The sequence below is a fragment of the Micropterus salmoides genome, unplaced genomic scaffold, assembly GCF_014851395.1.
Source record: "Micropterus salmoides isolate LMB-PRFRI ecotype aquatic unplaced genomic scaffold, ASM1485139v1 Ms_hic_scaffold_4, whole genome shotgun sequence".
NCBI classification, from domain to species: domain Eukaryota; kingdom Metazoa; phylum Chordata; class Actinopteri; order Centrarchiformes; family Centrarchidae; genus Micropterus; species Micropterus salmoides.
The window spans coordinates 2,297,759-2,318,709 of record NW_024043372.1 but is presented as its reverse complement, the minus strand read 5'-3'; the positions used below and the strand labels follow the sequence as shown (position 1 = coordinate 2,318,709).

Sequence of the window (20,951 nt, the reverse complement as noted above, 5' to 3'; positions counted from 1 at the left end):
TCTCTATTTCAGTGCTGTTCATACTATGTCATATTGTATATACTGTATAACAGTACACCTACCTCAGGTCATAGGTCTTATTTATTTTTTCCAGCATCCTTTTCACTATGTTCCATCACACTGTGTACATGTATGTGTACCTGTATATCATATCCACCTTCAATATGTACATAATGAGATTAATAGTTTACTCTTGTATCCTTTTGTCCTCTGATCACTGCACTATTTGTCAATATGTCTATATTGTTTTGTTCATAGTGTGTATATTAGTGTTGTCTACTCTGTAGTTTGTGTCTGACTTTATTTCATTATTATTTTATTATTGTGTTATGATATTATTGTATAAGTAAGCACATCTTGAGCAATGTACAATCCTGAGTCAAATTCCTCGTATGTGTACACATACCTGGCAAAAAAACTGATTCTAATTTAGAGCCTGTTTTCCTCCCAGAGTCAGCAGTTGTTGTTTGATCTTCCATCATCTTTTTACATTAAATTTTAAATGCATTTCCATCTGTAATCTTACAGTAAATAATATGTAATATTTGGTGGCATAACCCTTGCTTGCAATAACTGCCTCAAGCCTGCGACCCATCGACATCACCAAATTGTTGCATTCTTCATTTGTGATGCTATTCCAGGCCTTTACCGCAGCTTCTTTCAGTTCTTGTTTGTTTCGGGGTGTTTCTCCCTTCAGTCTCCTCTTAAGGAGGTGAAATGCAGCTCTATTGGGTTAAGGTCAGGTGATTGACTTGGCCAGTCTGAAACCTTCCACTTTTTCCCCCTGATGAAGTCCTTTGTTTTGTTGGCAGTGTGCTTTGGCTCATTGTCCTGCTGCATGATAAACTTCCTCCCCATTAGTTTCAATGCATTTCTCCCTAAATTGGCAGATAAAATATTTCTGTCCACTTCTGAATTCATTCTGCTGCGACCATCATCAGTTACGTCATCAGTAAATATTAATGAGCCTGTTCCAGAAGCAGCCATGCACGCCCAAGCCACGACATCACCTCCACCATGCTTCACAGATGAGCTTGGATGCTTCGGATCATCAGCAGTTCCTTTCTTTCTCCACACTTTGGCCTTTCCATCACTTTGCTAGAGATTAATCTTGGTCTCATCAGTCCATCAGATTGTGTTCCAGAACTTTTGCGGCTCATCTCTGTACTTCTTTGCAAATTTCACTCTGGCCTTCCGATTCTTCCTGCCGATTAGTGGTTTGCATCTTGTGGTGTGGCCTCTAGATTTCTGCTCTCCGAGTCTTCTTCCAACAGTGGATTGTGATACCTTCACCCTGCACTGTGGAAGTCGTTGCTGAGGTTTTCTTCACAGCTCTCACCATATTTCTGTCATCAGCTACTGTTTTCCTTGGCCGACCTGTTGGACGTCTGTTGCTCAGTACACCAGTAGTTTCTTTCTTTTTCAGGACGTTCCAAATTGTTGTGCTTGCTCTGCCCAATGTTTGTCCAAAGGCTCTGGTCGATTTTTCTTCTTTTCTCAGCTCAACACATCTAGATGTGAATACCAGGAAATGAGAGCTGCAATTCTGGCCTCTTGTCTCATACTCATCTTTTGATCTTAATCCCAAATGTCAGTGAAAAACAAAAACAAAGGTGCTGCATTCTGAACCATTTGTAGGGGTTTCACAGAATGTGTTTTTTGCAGTGAGAGGCGCCTTTTTAAAATTGTTTTCTATTGGCAGCGAGCGTTCTGCAAGCCGTTTATGTGCCCTGGACGCCTCGTGTTTTGAGTGCTCTGAGCACACGAAGTTGAAAAAAATTCAACTCTGAGCAGAAAAGGGCCCAACATCATTCGCATTTTTTCCCCCCATTGTCCAATCAAATGAATGGAGAGACACTCAGTTGTGGTGACAGAAGTTTACAGTTACTTAGACCAGATGGTGGTACTACCAGCGGTGTCTCCTCTTTCTGAGGGTCTCATGTACCCACACGGATCTCCATTTCTGTGTCTCCTGCGTGTTTGTACACCTCTCACCCTCAAACAATGCCAGAGCAAGTGCCCTCCGTTTGTCTATTTTTTTTTTAAAGCAGATGCTTTTAGCAAAAAAAGTCAGACCTGCGAGTTTTGATCAAGTTTCTTCTAATATGAAAAAGCTTACAGGTCACTGGCGCTAAAATCTTTGATTAGACTGACAGAACAGCTGATTTGGCGGTTGCCTAGCAACATTTTAAAAAAGCATCGCACTGCTCTTTTCCAAATACAACCAAAAAAGGCATTGCTGCATGCCTCACGTTTTCGATCTGATCTGGGCCTTTGTCTGTAACAGTCACTCTCTTCAATCTGCTGTTTGGACAGAGGACCCAGTGATATATTATTTCATATCAAGGGCTTTAATGCATGGTTGGAATGATAGATGAACAGATCCAGGGCTATTTGTTGGTAGTCTTATTTTTCTTAAAAAAATAAAATAAACTCATTGTGAGAGCATTCCCAGAACTTTACAAGTTATACTTGAACTCCTCCGCTACATCAAACCTCAGTCAAACTAGTGTGAACATGCTGCAAAAGCCTGCTGCACACCATCAGTAAACTCACCCAGCAGTCAATCAGCACTTAGGAATGAAATACACCTTGGGTTATGTGTGAAGCAACATGTTTCAACAGAGGTCTGACAAAGCTCCGCCCCTCACCTGAGACAAACCAGGAAACAGTTTGTTCCTGTTCAGTTCTCAGAGAGAAGAGACGCAGCGACAGACAGACGGTAAGATTTACCTTCATTACAAAGCTGTGACTTCAACTGAGGGAGGACAGTTACAGGAGGGAGTACTGAAGTACTACAGTACTGAAGCAAACTGCTGCTGCCTGAAACACTCAGAGACTCACAGTGAAAGTAACTGAGGCAGCTTTCTAAAGCAGGGAGGGAAACACAGCTGACTTCCTGTTGTGTTTTCAGCTTCAGAGACAAAATGGCTTCCAGATCAGAGGAGGATCTCTGCTGTCCGGTCTGTCAGGAGGTCTTCAGAGATCCTGTTGTTCTGTCATGTAGCCACAGCTTCTGTAAAGTCTGTCTGAAGAGCTGGTGGAGAGAAAAACAAGCACCTGAGTGTCCAGTTTGTAAGAGAAGATCTTCAAAGGATGAACCACCTCGTAACCTGGTGTTAAAGAACCTGTGTGAGGCCTTCTTACAGGAGAGAGATCAGAGAGCTTCAGAGGCTCTCTGCAGTCTGCACTCTGAGAAACTCAAACTCTTCTGTCTGGACCATCAGCAGCCAGTGTGTCTCGTCTGCAGAGATTCAGAAAAACACAGCAACCACAGATTCAGACCCATCGATGAAGCTGCACGACAACACAAGAAGGAACTTCAGGAAACTCTGGAGCCCTTAAAGGAGAAGTTAAAGGTTTGTGAACAAGTTAAAGAGGAGTTTGATCAAACAGCAGAACACATGAAGGTCCAGGCCCGACACACAGAGAGGCAGATTAAGGAGCAGTTTAAGAAGCTTCAGCAGTTTCTAGAGGAGGAAGAGGAGGCCAGGATGGCTGCACTGAGGGAGGAAGAGGAGCAGAAGAGTCAGATGATGAAGGAGAAGATGGAGGCTCTGAGCAGAGAGATAGCAGCTCTTTCAGACACAGTCAGAGCCACAGAGGAGGAGCTGAGAGCTGAAGACGTCTCATTCCTGCTCAACTACAAGGCTGCAGTGGAAAGAGTCCAGCAGCGCCCCCTGCTGGATGATCCACAGCTGCCCTCAGGAGCTCTGATAGACCAGGCCAAACACCTGGGCAACCTGACCTTCAACATCTGGAACAAGATGAAGGACATGGTCTCCTACACTCCTCTCATTCTGGACCCAAACACTGCTGGTCCAAGACTCATCCTGTCTGAAGATCTGACCAGTGTGAGACGAGGAGGAGAGAGACAGCAGCTTCCTGACAATCCAGAGAGGTTTGATGATTACTGTTCTGGGCTCTGAGGGCTTTAACTCAGGGACTCACAGCTGGGATGTCGAGGTTGGAGACAGTGCATGCTGGACACTGGGTGTGTTAGCAGAGTCTGTCCAAAGGAAGGAAGACATACGGTCTGGATTATGGACAATAATGTTCTCTGGAGGTAAATACTCAGCATGGTCACCACCAGCTCCACTCATTGTTCTCAGAGTGCAGAAGAAGCTCCAGATGATCAGAGTGAATCTGGACTGGAACAGAGGAAAGCTGTCGTTCTCTGATCCTGATACTAACACACACATACACACCTTCATACACACTTTCACTGAGAGGATGTTTCCATACATTAACACTGGGTGTGAAGTGAAGCTGTCAGCAGTGAAGGTCTGTGTGACAGTGGAACAGAGCAGTTAGAGATAAAGAGGATGATTATATTCATGATGTTGTTGATTTCTTAAAGGGAAAAGTCTCTGAATTTAACCTGTTAGGCTGCATCTGTCCTCCTGCTGTCTCATTATTCCAAACATAAAGATTTATATTAAATAATGTAATAATAACAACAACAACAATTATTATTACCATTATTTAATAATAGAATGGAGGCAGACTGGGATTCTTACTGCTGACTCATTAATAGTTGGCTATGAAAGTATCAGGCATGTGTGTCTTGTAATAATATTATCATATGAAGCCATTTTGATACAATTACGCTTCACACAACAGCCGTTTGCAACCTGTCTTTCTTTTCTCCATGAGAGGGAAAATTTTGCGTGGCGCTGCAGAGAGCCCCCAGCTGCAGTAGTGCGTAATATTCATCCAGCCAGGCGAACGATCACGAACCGTTCACAGCGCGTCGGCCGTACTAGCGACACAACCCGTAGGTACCTGAGCCGGAGTGGAGCGGACGGTGCCAGGAGATCGCGGAGCGACCGGCCCGCTGCTGACGCTCGGTGATCGTTCTCTGGCTGGTTTAAGTCCTATTTATCAGATTCAATTCAATTCAATTCAATTTATTTATATAGCGCCAAATCACAACAACAGTTATCTCACAGCGCTTTTCATAAAAGAGCAGGTCTAGACCGTACTCTATGATGATATTTACAGAAGCCCAACAGTTCCCACCAAGAGCAAGCACTAGGCGACAGAGGCAAGGAAAAACTTCCTTTTAAGAGGCAGAAACCTCGAGCAGAACCATGGCTCAGGGTGGGCGGCCATCTGCCTCCACCGGTTGGGGTGAGAGAGAGAGAGAGGTTTAACAATACCTTTATTTATACATTTTTACTTCAAGATTATGGACAAAGTAACCATCACCATAAAACCATTTGTACTCTTATAATAAAACTCCTTTTTCCTTTTTTTTTTAAAAAAAATTAAAACTTCAAAACAAACTGATCCTCATGCAACTTACATAACACTTCATCAACACACCATATCTCACAAAACCCAAATAAATTATTTGTCAACCTATAATACGCAAATTCAATCTTAAGCCTCCCCGCTACAAGCCGCTTGCACATCTCTTCAGGATCTATAGTTGCCAATTTTAGACCTTTATTTTTCCGTGTTTTCCACACTGCCAGTTTAGCCGTTCCAATTAGGTAATTTAAAAGACACATTTTTTCCTTTTTGAAAATGAATATTTGATTCCTCCAATAAACACCCTATCCGAAAACTCCTCATCAAATTTCCTAAACCAGCTCCCAAGCAATTTAAAAATACCATTTAATCTCTCACACTTTAAAAACAAATGCTCCAAATCCTCTTTTTTCCCCACAGAATCGACATTCCCCCTTTACCGCTGTGTTCAGGTGTGCCACATGTCCGTCTGTTGCTATCGCCCCATAAATAATCCTCCACTGTAGATCGCCGGAGCGCTTCTCTACAGGAGGCTTATATAGGGCCCTCCACCTGTCTCTTATCAGGAAGTCTGGCCTCAACAAATCTGGCCACTTCGAAGCCTTCTGTTTTCTAAATGGCCTTTACTGTAATGTTGTACATTTCCTTCTTTGACATGCTTTTAAAGGAACAAAACTGAGGATTCCCAAAGGATAGAACGGTTTCGACCACTTCTTCTTCATCATCCTCCTTCACTGCTGGAGAAATAACCAGTTCTGGAAATTGCACATTATCCCCCATGTCCTGGTTATTCTCATGTCTTTTTTGTGCAATAAAACTTCTGTACCCACTTGGTAATGCGTTGTTTATTTCTTCCTTTAGTTTTGACACCAGACGTGAAGATCTCAATCCTGTTGCTTCGTGAAGTTCATCAATCGGTTTCCATCCTTCGTCATTCAATAAATGATCCAGCTTAACAATTCCATTCCTTAATAGACATTGTCGTACAGTCACAGAAGACAATATTCTGGTTTGAATCAATGGATTAAAAAAAAGTGGTTCCTCTGGTGCCCAAAGTTCTAGATTGTCCATATTCCGTTCTGCTCTTATAACAGTTCTCCATGTTTGCAACATAGCCCTGTAAAACACAGTGAGCTCAGACAAGTTCATTTCTTCAAGCTTCATTAAAAAGAGTTGTTTATCCAGTCCAAAGCCACCAACTCTCCTCATGATCGCACTTGCAGTCTTTCCCCAAAGCACATCTTTGTCATACAGAAATTTCTGTGCCGCTTGTATCCTGAAACCACGGACTCTGTTTCTCACATCCACCAGTCCTTGGCCACCTTCTCGCACTGGTAGGTATAACACGGCAGCCCGCAACCAATGTTGTCCATCCCAGAAGAAATTCACTATTTCCCTTTGTATACTGGAGATCAGATCCTCTGGTGGCTCCATGACCATAGTCCTGTGCCACAGAAGAGAAGTAGCCAGATTGTTTATTACCAGCACCCTTCCTCGATATGACAATTGTGGTAATAGCCATCGCCACTTCGACAATCGGGCAGACACCTTCTCTAACAAACCCTCCCAGTTTTTCTTCTGAAATTGATCATTTCCTAAAAAACTCCTAAAATCTTTAGTCCATCTTTCTTCCATTGCAACCTTCCTGGAAGTTGTGGAAAATTTTCCAAATTGCCAATCATAAAACCTTCACTTTTTGTCCAATTGACCTTAGCAGAGGAGGCTTTTTCATACAATTCAATAGTTTTTGTTAAAATTTCAATATCTTCTTTTTCTTTAATAAAAACTGTAATATCATCTACATAGGCTGATAAAACCACCTTAGAATGACCGTTGCCATGAGGAATTAGAATTCCATTTAAATTCTTCCTCAACCTACATAATAGAGTTACGATAATTAGGCTATATAGTTGTCCAGAAATTGGACAGCCTTGCCTAATGCCTCTTGTCACGGGTATTGGAGCACTTAAACCACCCCCTACTTTCACCATCACATAAACATTCGAATACAACAACTTAATATATGAAATAAAAACATCACCAAATCCATAACCCTTTAACACTTTAAAAAGATAATCATGATCAACACGATCAAACGCCTTTTCTTGGTCCAATGACAACACTCCTAAATCATTCTTAATTTTCTGATTAAATTCAATTATATCTCTCACTAAAAAAAGACTATCTATTATAGATCTCTTAGGAATGCAATATGTTTGGTCATTTTTGATCAACAAATCCAGACAGTGCTTAAGTCTATTTGCTAAACACTTCGAAACAATCTTATAGTCCAGACACAACAGTGATACCGGTCTCCAGTTTTTTAGCAGTCCAAGGTCTCCTTTCTTTGGAAGCAATGACAAAACTGCTCGACGACAACTTATCGGAAGTGCATTATTTTTTATGCATTCTAAAATAACTTCATATAAATCTGGTCCTATTAGGTCCCAGAAATGTTGATAAAACTCCACCGGTAATCCATCAATCCCCGGCGATCTGCCGTTAGATAGTTGCCTCATCGCCTCGTAACCTCATGAAAAGTTATTACATCATCCAGCTCTTTTTTCTTTTCTTCTTCCAGCTGAGGTAAGTCCTTAAGCAAGTCTTTAGTGCAGTCAATGTCACAACTCTCAGCTGTATATAATAGTTTATAAAAGTCTCCAGCCAATCTTCTCATTTCTGTAGGATCTGATGTCACGGATCCATCCGAACGACGAAGATGGCACATCATCTTTTGTTGGACATGTTTCCTTTCCAGGTTAAAAAAGAAAGCACTTGGAGCATCCATTTCTTTTACCGAACAGTATCTTGATCTTACCAATGCTCCTTTTGCTTGCTCATGTAGAAGAGAGCTTAGCTCTTGTCTTTTCTTATTTAACCCATGACACTGTACAGCTTCATTATTATTTACAGCTTGTCTTTCAATGAACTCAATGTCACTTTGTAAAGCTTTCACTGTTGCTTTCAGTATAATTGATGAGTGGAAAGCATAGTTTTGACAAAACATTTTTATATTTGTCTTGCCCACATCCCACCATTGACTTAGGTTTTCAAAAGAATTTTTCTTCAATTTCCAAATATCCCAGAAAACTTTAAACTTTTCACAAAAAGAGACATCCTGTAATAACTTAATATTAAAAATCCAGTAATAATTAGATCTGCATGTTTTTTCCAAATTAACATCTAATATGACCATATGATGGTCTGAAAAACCATTAGGTCTAATAAAAGTATTCATCACCTTGTTGTTCCATGTCTTTTTTAGATAAAACCTATCCAATCTCGCTCCACTAATTCTATTATCAACCACTCTTAGCCACGTATACTGCTTTACTCCTTCATTCCTCGTTCTCCATACATCTGTTAACTGAAATTCATTTATAACTTTTTTTAATACATCCCTTGACTTACTATGAGGCTCTTCTCCATTCCTATCAACAACAAAGTCTATTGTACAATTCCAATCACCTCCAAGTATTAGACAAACATTATCATCATATTTTTTTAGCACTTTCTTAACTCCATAAAAAATATCAGCCTCTCTGGACCATTATTAGGAGCATAAACATTAACAAATACAGACTCTATTCCATTATACTCAATTGTGCTAAAAGTAATCTTCCTTTCACAATTTCTTCTACCTTTACAATACTCACACTTTTAGAAAATAAAATAGCTACCCCCGCACTATTTCTTGTGTCATGACTCAAGGCAAATTTTCCTTTCCACCACAACCCCCATTCGACCTCATTATCAGTGTCCGTATGCGTTTCTTGTAAAAAACAAACATTAACCTTTTCATTCTTAAAAACTCAGAAATCTTTGCTAATTTATTCTTGTCCCTACCCCCATTAATATTTAATGAACCCACTCTCCACACATCCATATAGAGAATTAAGAAAAAGACAAACTGAAAAAAAGAGCAGAGAGTAAAGAACACCACTTGTGATTTATTCATATCTAAGCTGTTTTTAAACTTTCGCTTTCCTTCTCCTCAACTTCGTTACCATCTTTTTCAGCCTGAATCTTTCTTTTAACCAAAACTTCATAGCTCACTGTTTTTTGCAGAAACAACACTGATATTATAAATTTGTCCACATCTGGAAAAAAATCTTCTACTTCTACAATTTTACCGAATGTTGTATCCAGAAAGTCATTAATTTCCTCTAAAGGGTACATGTCTTCAATCACTTGTGACCCAATTTCTGAAAACTCAGAAAGAGCATCTTCATCTCTCATTTCTGCATCACCAATATTCTCACTTCCAACACCATTTCCTCCACTACTTGCAACAGTTTCCCTATCTTCACTCATTACTTTGTTTCCCACCATTCCTGTTGTTTCATTATTCACAATCCCACTTTCCTCAGTTTGGTTGTCATTTTCTTCATTTAATTCAACAGCTTCCTCAGCTCCCTGAGGCTCATCTTCCTCTACTACAACAATAGCTTCCTCAGCTCCCTGAGGCTCATCTTCCTCTACTACAACACAGCTTCCTCAGCTCTCTGAGGCTCATCCTCTTCCTCCTCTACAGACTGCACGTTCTCAGGATCTTTCACAGGACCAACGGCCTCATCAGCTTGAGCTTTATGCGGGCATGCTAAACGCTTATGCCCAACGTCTCCACACTCAAAACATTTCATATTCCCAGTATTTGCATAAACCATGTACGCTCTTCCTTCATGCCAAACTTTAAAAGACACGTCTAACGCCTGTTCATTCAGGAACATAAATACATGCTTTAGCGCTTCATTTCTACATCCAAGAGGAACGGTTTTAATTTTTTTTAATTAATCTCATACTCTGGATGAAAGGCGGCACGTTTGACACAGTCACCTTAATAGTTGGAGCAACCAGCGGCAAAACAGTAACAAAGTCTCCACTTCCCACTATTCCGCTGCTTATAAGATGATTCACATGGTTCTCTTCTTTTAAAAACACAACCACTGCTTTATTCATTCGCGAGGCAGATGAAATGTTTTGATAGCCGATCTCCTGTCCAACTGCAAGTAGCACTTCCTCCACATTCACCCGTTCGCCGTCACACACCTGACTCCATGGCGGATGGAGACAGGTGGCGTAAGGGACGCCATCCCGCTCCCTAACTAATCCTCAAAATACTCTTATCACAACAAAAAAGTTTACTCAGGAAACTTGAAACAAAAATTTAGAAAAGTTTGAAACAAGCACACGCTCACCCTCACCTCGTGTGAACCCTCACACGCACCCAAACACTCCCAGCATGCACCGAGAGAGAGAGAGAGAGAGAGAGAGAGAGAGAGAGAGAGAGAGAGAGAGAGAGAGAGAGAGAGAGAGAGAGAGAGAGAGAGAGAGAGAGAGAGGGAGTAAGAGAGAGAGAGAGGGAGGCAGCCTACACAATATACACACAGAGGTACAGACAGCGAAGGTAATGTTGCTATAAACTAAATGAAAAATGGTACAGATATTTATAATAGTGTTAATGGTAACCATCGTAATGTTAATGATTATAATAACAATAATAACAATAAGACTAGCAACAATAGTCGTTGCAGCAGAGGGTGTCGAGCAGGAACACGGGGGCAGCAGGTGACCCGCAACCACAGATCCAGACTCCACAGCTCCAGAGCCAGAAAACCTGCAGGAAGTGATAGGAGAGAGAGGAGAGGGACGAGAAAGCACAAGACTACCAGAAAGGGGAGAAGTTGTGTTAGTAACATGCAATAATGGGATAGGTTGCATACAGAGGGAGAGAAAGTAGAGGAGAGAGGAGCTCAGTGCATCATGGGAAATCCCCCGGCAGTCTAGGCCTATAGCAGCATAACTAAGGGATGGTTCAGGACTACCTGAGCCAGCCCTAACTATAAGCTTTATCAAAGAGGAAAGTCTTAAGCCTACTCTTAAATGTGGAGATGGTGTCTGCCTCCTGAACCCAAACTGGAACCTGGTTCCACAGGAGAGGAGCTTGATAGCTGAACGCTCTGGCTCCTAGTCTACTTTTGGAGACTCTAGGAACCACAAGTAACCCTGCATTCTGGGAGCGCAGTGCTCTGGTGGGGTAGTAAGGTACTATGAGCTCTTTAAGATAAGATGGTGCCTGACCATTAAGAGCTTTGTAGGTAAGAAGAATGATTTTAAATTCTATTCTGGATTTTACTGGAAGCCAATGCAAAGAAGCTAAAACAGGAGAAATGTGATCTCTTTTCCTGGTTCCTGTCAGAACACGTGCTGCAGCATTCTGGATCAGCTGAAGAGTCTTAATGGACTTTTTCGAGCAGCCTGATAATAAGGAATTGCAGTAATCCAGCCTAGAAGTAACAAATGCATGGACTAGTTTTTCTGCATCATTTTTAGACAGGATGTTCCTGATTTTCGCAATATTACGTAGGTGAAAAAAGGCGGTCCTTGAAATTTGCTTAATGTGAGACTTAAACGACATGTCCTGATCAAAGATAACTCCAAGATTCCTCACAGTGGTGCTGGAGGCCAAGGCGATGCCATCCAGGGAAACTATATCTTTAGATAATGCGTCACGGAGGTGCTTAGGCCCCAGAGCAATAACTTCAGTTTTATCTGAGTTTAACATAAGAAAATTACAGTTCATCCAGGTTTTAACATCCTGAAGGCACATTTGAAGTTTAGCTAACTGATGAGTTTCATCTGGCTTGATCGATAGATATAACTGAGTATCATCTGCATAACAATGAAAGCTTATGGAATGTTTCCTGATAATATTGCCTAAAGGAAGCATATATAAAGTGAAGAGGATTGGTCCAAGGACAGATCCTTGAGGAACTCCATGAGTAACTTTGGCGTGCATGGAGGACTCATCGTTAACATGTACAAACTGAAATCGATCTGATAAATAGGACTTAAACCAGCTTAGAGCAGTTCCTTAAATGCCAATGAAATATTCCAGTCTCTGCAATAGGATCTGATGGTCAATGGTATCAAATGCAGCACTAAGATCTAATAAAACCAGTACAGAGACAAGTCCTTTGTCTGATGCAATAAGGAGGTCATTAGTAATTTTCACCAGTGCTGTCTCTGTGCTATGATGAGCTCTAAATCCTGACTGAAAATCCTCAAATAAACTATTGCTCTGTAGAAAGTCACAAAGCTGTTTAGCAACTGCTTTCTCCAGAACCTTAGAGAGAAATGGATGGTTAGATATAGGTCTATAGTTGGCTAAAACATCCGGATCAAGTTTGGTTTAATTACAGCTACTTTAAAGTACTGTGGTACATAGCCTGTTGATAAAGATAGATTGATCATATCTAGTATAGAGGTGCTAACTAAGGGTAAAACATCTTTAAGCAGCCTAGTCGGGATGGGGTCTAAGAGGCAGGTTGATGGTTTAGATGAAGAAATTATTGAAGTTAGTTGGTAAAGATTGAGGGAAGCAAAACAGTCTAAACATGTATCTGGTTCTACAGCTGTTTCTAAGGTTCCTGAGTTAAGAGATAAGTCGGTGCCAATTGAGGGCAGGTCTTGGTGAATTTTGTCTCTAATAGCTAGAATTTTATCATTAAAGAAGCTCATGAAATCGTAACTACTGAGAGCTATGGGAATACTTGGCTCAATAGAGCTGTGACTCTCTGTCAGCCTGGCTACAGTGCTGAAAAGAAACCTGGGGTTGTTCCTATTTTCCTCTATTAATGACGAGTAGTACGCTGCTCTGGCATTACGGAGGGCCTTCCTATAAGTTTTAAGACTATCTTGCCAAATTAAACGAGAATTTTCCACTTTGGTGGAACGCCAATTCCTCTCAAGTTTCCGTGATATTTGCTTTAATTTGCGAGTTTCAGTATTATACCATGGAGCTAACCGTCTTTGTTTTAGTATTTTCTTTTTTAGAGGGGCTACAGAGTCGAGTGTCATTCGCAGCGAGCCTGCAGCACTATCAACGAGATGATCGATTTGGGAGGGACTGAAATTAGCATAGGAGTCCTCCGTTACTTTGTGACTAGATAATGTATTTAGAGCTGATGGAATCGCATCCTTAAATTTAGCTATAGCACTATCAGACAGACATCTTGTATAGAAATTTTTGCCCAATGGCGAGTAGTTCAGCAATACAAACTCAAAAGTTATCAAACAGTGGTCGGATAAAGAGGGATTCTGTGGGAACACCACTAAATGTTCAATTTCAATACCATACACCAAAACAAGGTCAAGGGTGTGGTTAAAACAGTGAGTCGGTTCATGAACACTCTGAGAGAAGCCGATGGAATCTAACAAAGAGATAAACGCAGTACTGAAGCTGTCATTCTCAACATCCACATGAATATTAAAATCCCCTACAATAATAACTTTGTCCGTTTTAAGGACTAAAGTTGACAAAAACTCTGCAAATTCAGATAAGAATTCAGAATACGGGCCAGGTGCTCGGTACACTATAACAAAAGAATTGGTTGCAGTGATTTCCAACTTGGGTGCGAAAGACTAAGAACAAGACTTTCAAATGAGTTATAGTTTAGTTTAGGTTTAGAGCTGATTAGTAGGCTAGAGTCGAAGATAGCTGCAACTCCACCTCCTCGGCCTGTGCCTCGAGGAATGTGAGTATTAATATGACTGGGAGGGGTGGATTCATTTAGGCTAACATATTCTCCATCACCCAGCCAGGTTTCAGTAAGACCAAACAAATCAATATCATAATCTGATATTAGTTCATTTACTAGTACACCTTTAGAAGAGAGAGATCTGATGTTTAAGAGTCCACATTTAACTCTCCTATTCGTTTGCACTATTGCTCTTGTGGTTTTAATTTTTATGAGGTTTTTATGCACAGCTCCTCTTCTGTTTACCTTTTTAAATAATTTCGATGGTCGGGGGGCAGACACCGTCACTATAGGATTTTCACTAAGTAACTCCTGAAATGGAGGAGCAGAGAAGTGTGTTAGACTGCGACTCTGCGTAGGGTTTTGGGTGGGTAACTGCTGAAAAAGAAGGGCAGAGAAGTGTGTTAAACTGCGACTCTGCCTCCTGGTCTCAACTCTGGGTTGTCATGGATTTGGTCCACTAATAAACTTGGCCAGATTTCTAGAAATGAGAGCTGCTCCTTCCCAAGTGGGATGGATGCCGTCTCTCCGGATCAGACCAGGTCTTCCCCAGAAAGTCTGCCAATGATCAACAAAGCCCACATCGTTTGCTGGACACCACCTCGACAACCAGCGGCGGAATGACGACATGCGGCTATACATGTCATCACTGGTCAGATTTGGCAGGGGTCCAGAGAAAACTACGGTGTCCGACATTGTTTTTGCATATGTACGCACCGACTCAACATTAATCTTAGTGACCTCCGATTGGCGTAACCGGGAGTCATTACCGCCGACGTGAATAACAATCTTACTGTATTTACGTTTATCCTTAGCCAGCAGTTTCAAATAAGACTCAATGTCGCCCGCTCTGGCCCCAGGGATGCACTTAACTATGGCCGCTGGCTTCGCTAAATTCACGTTTCTCAAAATGGAGCTGCCAATGATCAGAGTTGGTTTCTCAGCGGGTGTGTCGCTGAGTGGGGAAAATCTGTTAGAAACGTGAACAGGTTGATGATGCCCCGTGGACTTTGAGTGCTTACGACTGTTCCTCCTTCGGACAGTCACCCAGCCCCCCCCTTTCCTGGCTGCTCAGGGGATGCCGGAGGACGGCTACCAGAGGCTAACTCAGACCGTTCCGCACCGACTACCGGGGACTGGCTAGCTACAGTAGCTAAAGACTGATCTACCAAGGTGCGGAGCCGGACTTCTAAATCACTGAGCCTCGCCTCCATGTCTATAAATAAACTACACTTATTAAATGTACCATTACCGCTAAAGGAGGCAGAGGAGTAACTGAACATCTGACACACCGAGCAGGAGAAAGTAGGAGAGAGAGAGGGAGAAGGAGAAGCCATCGCTAGCTGCTAAGCTAAAGTCGCTAACGGCTAAGCTAAAGTACTGTAGCGTCAGCTACCAAAACTTTAGAACAAGTATGAGATTGAACAGCAGTCACTAAAAGATGGAAAGAACTGTGAGTGCTTAGGCAAAATTACTGTAAAGAATAAGTGTTTAGCGAACAGTTGGCCGCTGTAATTAAACAAATGTAACTGTTATTTAGCGAGAGCAGCACAACACGGTATCAACATACAAGCACCGGAAACGGAAATGAGTCGACACGCTTACCGCAATACGTCAGCAATCACCCACTCCTTCCTTCAATATGGGTCTCCAGATCGATTTCAGTTTGTACATGTTAACGATGAGTCCTCCATGCACGCCAAAGTTACTCATGGAGTTCCTCAAGGATCTGTCCTTGGACCAATCCTCTTCACTTTATATATGCTTCCTTTAGGCAATATTATCAGGAAACATTCCATAAGCTTTCATTGTTATGCAGATGATACTCAGTTATATCTATCGATCAAGCCAGATGAAACTCATCAGTTAGCTAAACTTCAAATGTGCCTTCAGGATGTTAAAATCTGGATGACCTGTAATTTCTAATGTTAAACTCAGATAAAACTGAAGTTATTGCTCTGGGGCCTAAGCACCTCCGTGACGCATTATCTAAAGATATAGTTTCCCTGGATGGCATCGCCTTGGCCTCCAGCACCACTGTGAGGAATCATGGAGTTATCTTTGATCAGGACATGTCGTTTAAGTCTCACATTAAGCAAATTTCAAGGACCGCCTTTTTTCACCTACGTAATATTGCAAAAATCAGGAACATCCTGTCTAAAAATGATGCAGAAAAACTAGTCCATGCATTTGTTACTTCTAGGCTGGATTACTGCAATTCCTTATTATCAGGCTGCTCGAAAAAATCCATTAAGACTCTTCAGCTGATCCAGAATGCTGCAGCACGTGTTCTGACAGGAACCAGGAAAAGAGATCACATTTCTCCTGTTTTAGCTTCTTTGCATTGGCTTCCAGTAAAATCCAGAATAGAATTTAAAATCATTCTTCTTACCTACAAAGCTCTTAATGGTCAGGCACCATCTTATCTTAAAGAGCTCATAGTACCTTACTACCCCACCAGAGCACTGCGCTCCCAGAATGCAGGGTTACTTGTGGTTCCTAGAGTCTCCAAAAGTAGACTAGGAGCCAGAGCGTTCAGCTATCAAGCTCCTCTCCTGTGGAACCAGGTTCCAGTTTGGGTTCAGGAGGCAGACACCATCTCCACATTTAAGAGTAGGCTTAAGACTTTCCTCTTTGATAAAGCTTATAGTTAGGGCTGGCTCAGGTAGTCCTGAACCATCCCTTAGTTATGCTGCTATAGGCCTAGACTGCCGGGGGATTTCCCATGATGCACTGAGCTCCTCTCTCCTCTACTTTCTCTCCCTCTGTATGCAACCTTATCCCATTATTGCATGTTACTAACACAACTTCTCCCCTTTCTGGTAGTCTTGTGCTTTCTCGTCTCTCCTCTCTCCTCCTATCACTTCCTGCAGGTTTTCTGGCTCTGGAGTTGTGGAGTCTGGATCTGTGGTTGCGGGTCTCCTGCTGCCCCCGTGTTCCTGCTCGACACCCTCTGCTGCAACGACTATTGTTACTAGTCTTATTGTTATTATAATCATTAACATTACGATGGTTACCATTAACACTATTATACATATCTGTACCAGTTTTCATTTAGTTTATAGCAACATTACCTTCACTGTCTGTACCTCTGTGTGTATATTGTGTAGTCTCTCTCTCTCTCTCTCTCTCTCTGAGTGGATGCGTGAGTGTGGAGTGAGTGTGAGTTCGCGGAGCGAGTGAGTGTTTTTCTAAACTTTTTCTTGTTTCATGTCGGTTTAATGTGTTACTGTGTGTAGTTCTAAGGTTAGTTGTTGTTGTCAGGTGTGTGTGTTTGTTTGTTGTCGTGTATTTTGTGTCGGGCAGCGTTTCGCTGCTCGGCAGCATGGAGTTCTCCAGGCTGACGAGGAAACACGGACTTAAGATCTGTCCGGGTTTCCGCTGCTCTGTAGAGGAGTGTGCGTTAGCGGTGGCGGAGGTTGTCGGGGCCGGCAGCGTGAGATCTGCGGCCAGGATGAACGGGGCGGTGGTGATCTTTGTGGACGAAGTAAAAAAAGCTAACGCCGCCATCACAAGCGGTATTGTGGTGAATGAAACCTTCGTACCAGTGCTGCCTCTGGCCTCACCGGCCAGAAGGGTGATTTTGTCTAACGTCCCCCCGTTCATCAGAGATGAAGTGCTGGAGAGAGAACTCTCCAGGCATGGGAAAATAGTGTCCCCTATTAAAAAAGCCCTGTCTGGGTGTAAGTCTCCTTTGCTCCAGCATGTGGTGTCTCACAGGAGACAGTTATTCATGATCCTGAATAACAGCAAGGAAGAGTTGAACTTGTCTTTTCGGCTGAAAATTGATGGGTTTGATTATGTTCTGTTTGCCACGTCAGACGTTATGAAGTGTTTCGGCTGTGGAAAGGAGGGTCATGTGATCCGAGTGTGTCCAGAAAAACCTGCTGGTACTGAATCTGGTCAGACTGCTGGAGAGGGAACATCAGGGCAGAAGGAAGCTGGAAAAAAGGGAGGAATAAGTGACAAGGAGCAAAGAGGCAGAGCTGAAATGAAGAACAGGGAGGAGGAAACAGGTGGAGACAACAGTGGTGATGGTGAACAGATGGAGGGAGGAAATAAAACTGTTAGCTGCAGAGAAAAGGACACATCAAACTGTCAAAGCATCAGTGATGAGGGAAACAAGGCAGGTGAGTCTCAACAGAGCTGTGAGACTGTGGGTGCTGATATTGAAAATAATGAGGAGGAGGAAAATGGGGAGGATGAGGAGGAGGAGGAGGAGGAGGATGAGACGCAAAATAGTAAGACAGCTGGGCCAGAGGAGATTTTGGCAGGAAGTGCAGATATAGACATGGTTGGTGAGGAGAGCAGCCTGACAATCACTCGGCAGAAAAGAAAATCTGAAGTCGACAGTAAAGGCTCAAAAGCAAAGAAGGTTACAGTCAGCAAAGACAAACAGAAGCAGACTGTGAAGGAGTCGATGGCAGAGTATGACTCCAGTGTGGAAGGCCGTTTTGATGCAGACAGTGAGAGTGATGTCTCACTGAACAAAATAACACCAGGAGAGCTGAATGAACAGATTTATGGGGTTGAGAAAATCAAACTGTTTCTACAGAAAACAAAGAACGTAAAAGGGGTAAAAGTTGAAAGTTTCTTTCCAGACAAAGAGGCTTTTCTTAACTCAGTCAAGTCACAGCTGAGGGCCAAAGGAAGAGAGGGTTTAACTGAGCAGGAGGTTTACAGGTTGAGGAAAATAGTGGTGAAGATCAGACATGAACTTAATGAAGAAGATGGAGAGGAATCAAACTAAAGGTTTTCTTTTTCTCAGTCTGTGTGTGCTGTCTGGTTGTTTTTTTATTTTTTCAATGAGTGATTTTAAAGTTGCTTCATTGAATTTAAATGGAGCTGCGGACATCAGAAAAAGGATGCAGCTATATGAGCTGATGAAGCTGAAAAGTGTTGATGTGATGTTTGTCCAGGAAACACACAGCGACAGGTCCAGTGAAACTGACTGGAGATCAGAATGGGACGGCGAGGTCGTGTTAAGCTCCTTGACCTCAGCGAGCGGGGGGGTAGCCATCCTTTTCTCTCCTTTATGAACTTAAAGAAGTGATAGAAGGAAGGCTGATGATGGTCAGAGCCAAGTTTGAGTGTTTCACTCTCACATTCATTAATGTTTATGCTCCAAATGTCGGCTCAGACAGAGTCCGTTTTATTAATACTCTCAGTGACACTCTGACTAGTTTTGGTTCAGATGATTTTTTGTTTTTAGGGGGAGATTTTAATTGTACTCAGAATGATTCTTTGGACAGGAATCATGTTGAACCTCATGCTGCTTTGAAAAAGGCAATTAATGAAGTAATAAAAACACATGATTTGGTGGACGTTTGGAGGAGGTTGCACACTGAAGACCGACAGTACACCTGGGTGCATACAAGAGAAAATTTTATTTCTTTGGCTCGACTGGACAGGTTTTATTGTTTTAAACATCATTTTAGTGTTTTTAAGGCATGTAGTATTTTACCTGTACATTTTAGTGATCATTTTTTAGTGGTCTGCAGTGCTTTTATTGCAAAAACTGAAAAACGGAGTGCATACTGGCATTTTAACACCAATTTACTCAGTGATGCTAATTTCAAAGATGTTGTGGTTTATTTCTGGAAGGTGCATAGGGCTGAAAGGAACAGTTTTGTTTCTTTAAGACAATGGTGGGACTGTGGGAAGGTTAAAATCAAACAGCTCTGTCTACAGTACACTCTGAATGTCATGAGGGACATTACTAGATCAATGACGACTCTAGAGACTGAGATAGTGGAACTTTTAGGCTTGATTGAGTCCACAGGAAATCGAGAGCATTTTGAAGCCCTCAAATCTAAAAAAGCTTTGTTAGCAGACCTGCTGGGCACCAAAGCCCAGGGAGCACTGGTTCGTTCACGTTTCCAGAGCATCAACCAGATGGACGCTCCGTCCAAGTTTTTCTTTGGCTTAGAAAAGACAAATGGGCAGAGCAGGTACATCCACACATTACAGTCAGCTGATGGGGAAGAACTCACGGAGCCTCATGAGATCCGGAGACGGGTGGTGCAGTTTTACTCTGAGCTGTATAAAGCGCAGCATGTGGAGCATGAACAACTGTTTGAGTGTTTCAGTGAAGGCCTGCCCAGAATTTCTGGAGATGACCATCCTGAGCTGGAGGAGCCTCTGGTTTTGGAAGAGCTGCATGCTGCCCTGCAGGGGATGGATGGAGGGAAGGCCCCAGGTATTGACGGTCTTCCTGTCGAGTTCTACAAGACCTTCTGGAAAGAGCTTGGTCAGGACTTGTTAGATGTGTTCAATGAAAGTTTTGAAAATCAGACCCTGCCTCTGAGCTGCAGGAGAGCTGTAATAACTCTGCTGCCGAAGAAAGGAGACCTCCAGGACGTCAGAAACTGGCGCCCAGTCTCCCTCCTCTGTTCGGACTACAAGATCTTGTCCAAGGCTCTGGCTAACCGGTTGAAGCAGGTGATGGAGGAAATCATTCACCTGGATCAGTCGTACTGTGTGCCTGGTAGGTCCATCACAGACAACGTGTCATTAATCAGGGATGTTTTGGATGTCTCTAGTTCTTTGGGCACTGACCTTGGTCTCATTTCGTTAGACCAAGAAAAAGCATTTGACAGGGTTGAGCACCTTTATCTTTGGAAAGTTCTGGAGCGTTTTGGTCTCAGCCCACGTCTCATTGCTATGATAAAAGTTTTGTACAGAGACATTCAGAGTGTGCTGAAGGTTAACGGGGGTCTGAGTGCTCCCTTCACAGTAGGCAGGGGTGTCAGACAGGGCTGTCCTCTGTCTGGGATGCTGTATACATTGTCCATTGAGCCCTTGTTACACAGAATCCGGTCCTGTATTCATGGTTTGGTTTTACCAGGTTTTAACACACCACACGTTTTATCTGCTTATGCTGATGATGTCATGCTCCTGGTCAGAAATCAAGCTGAAATTAATATTGTTGGAAATATTGTGTCTGAGTTTGGTCTTATCTCTGCTGCAAAAGTGAATTGGACAAAAAGTGAAGCTCTAGCAGTTGGAAACTGGGTTGGTGGTCTTCCGGTCCTGCCGGGGGGGTTGGGATGGAGGAATGATGGTATAAAGTATCTAGGTGTTTATCTTGGCAAAGAAGAAATGGTGAAAAGAAACTGGGAGGGCATGATAGAGACGATGAAAGGAAGGTTGAAA

At 42.4% G+C, this 20,951-nt stretch overlaps 1 pseudogene; it reads left to right on the top strand.

Moving 5' to 3' along the window:
- The first annotated feature begins 2,669 nt into the window (after positions 1-2,669).
- LOC119885450 lies at positions 2,670-4,691 on the top strand (annotated as a pseudogene).
- The last annotated feature ends 16,260 nt before the right edge of the window (positions 4,692-20,951 follow it).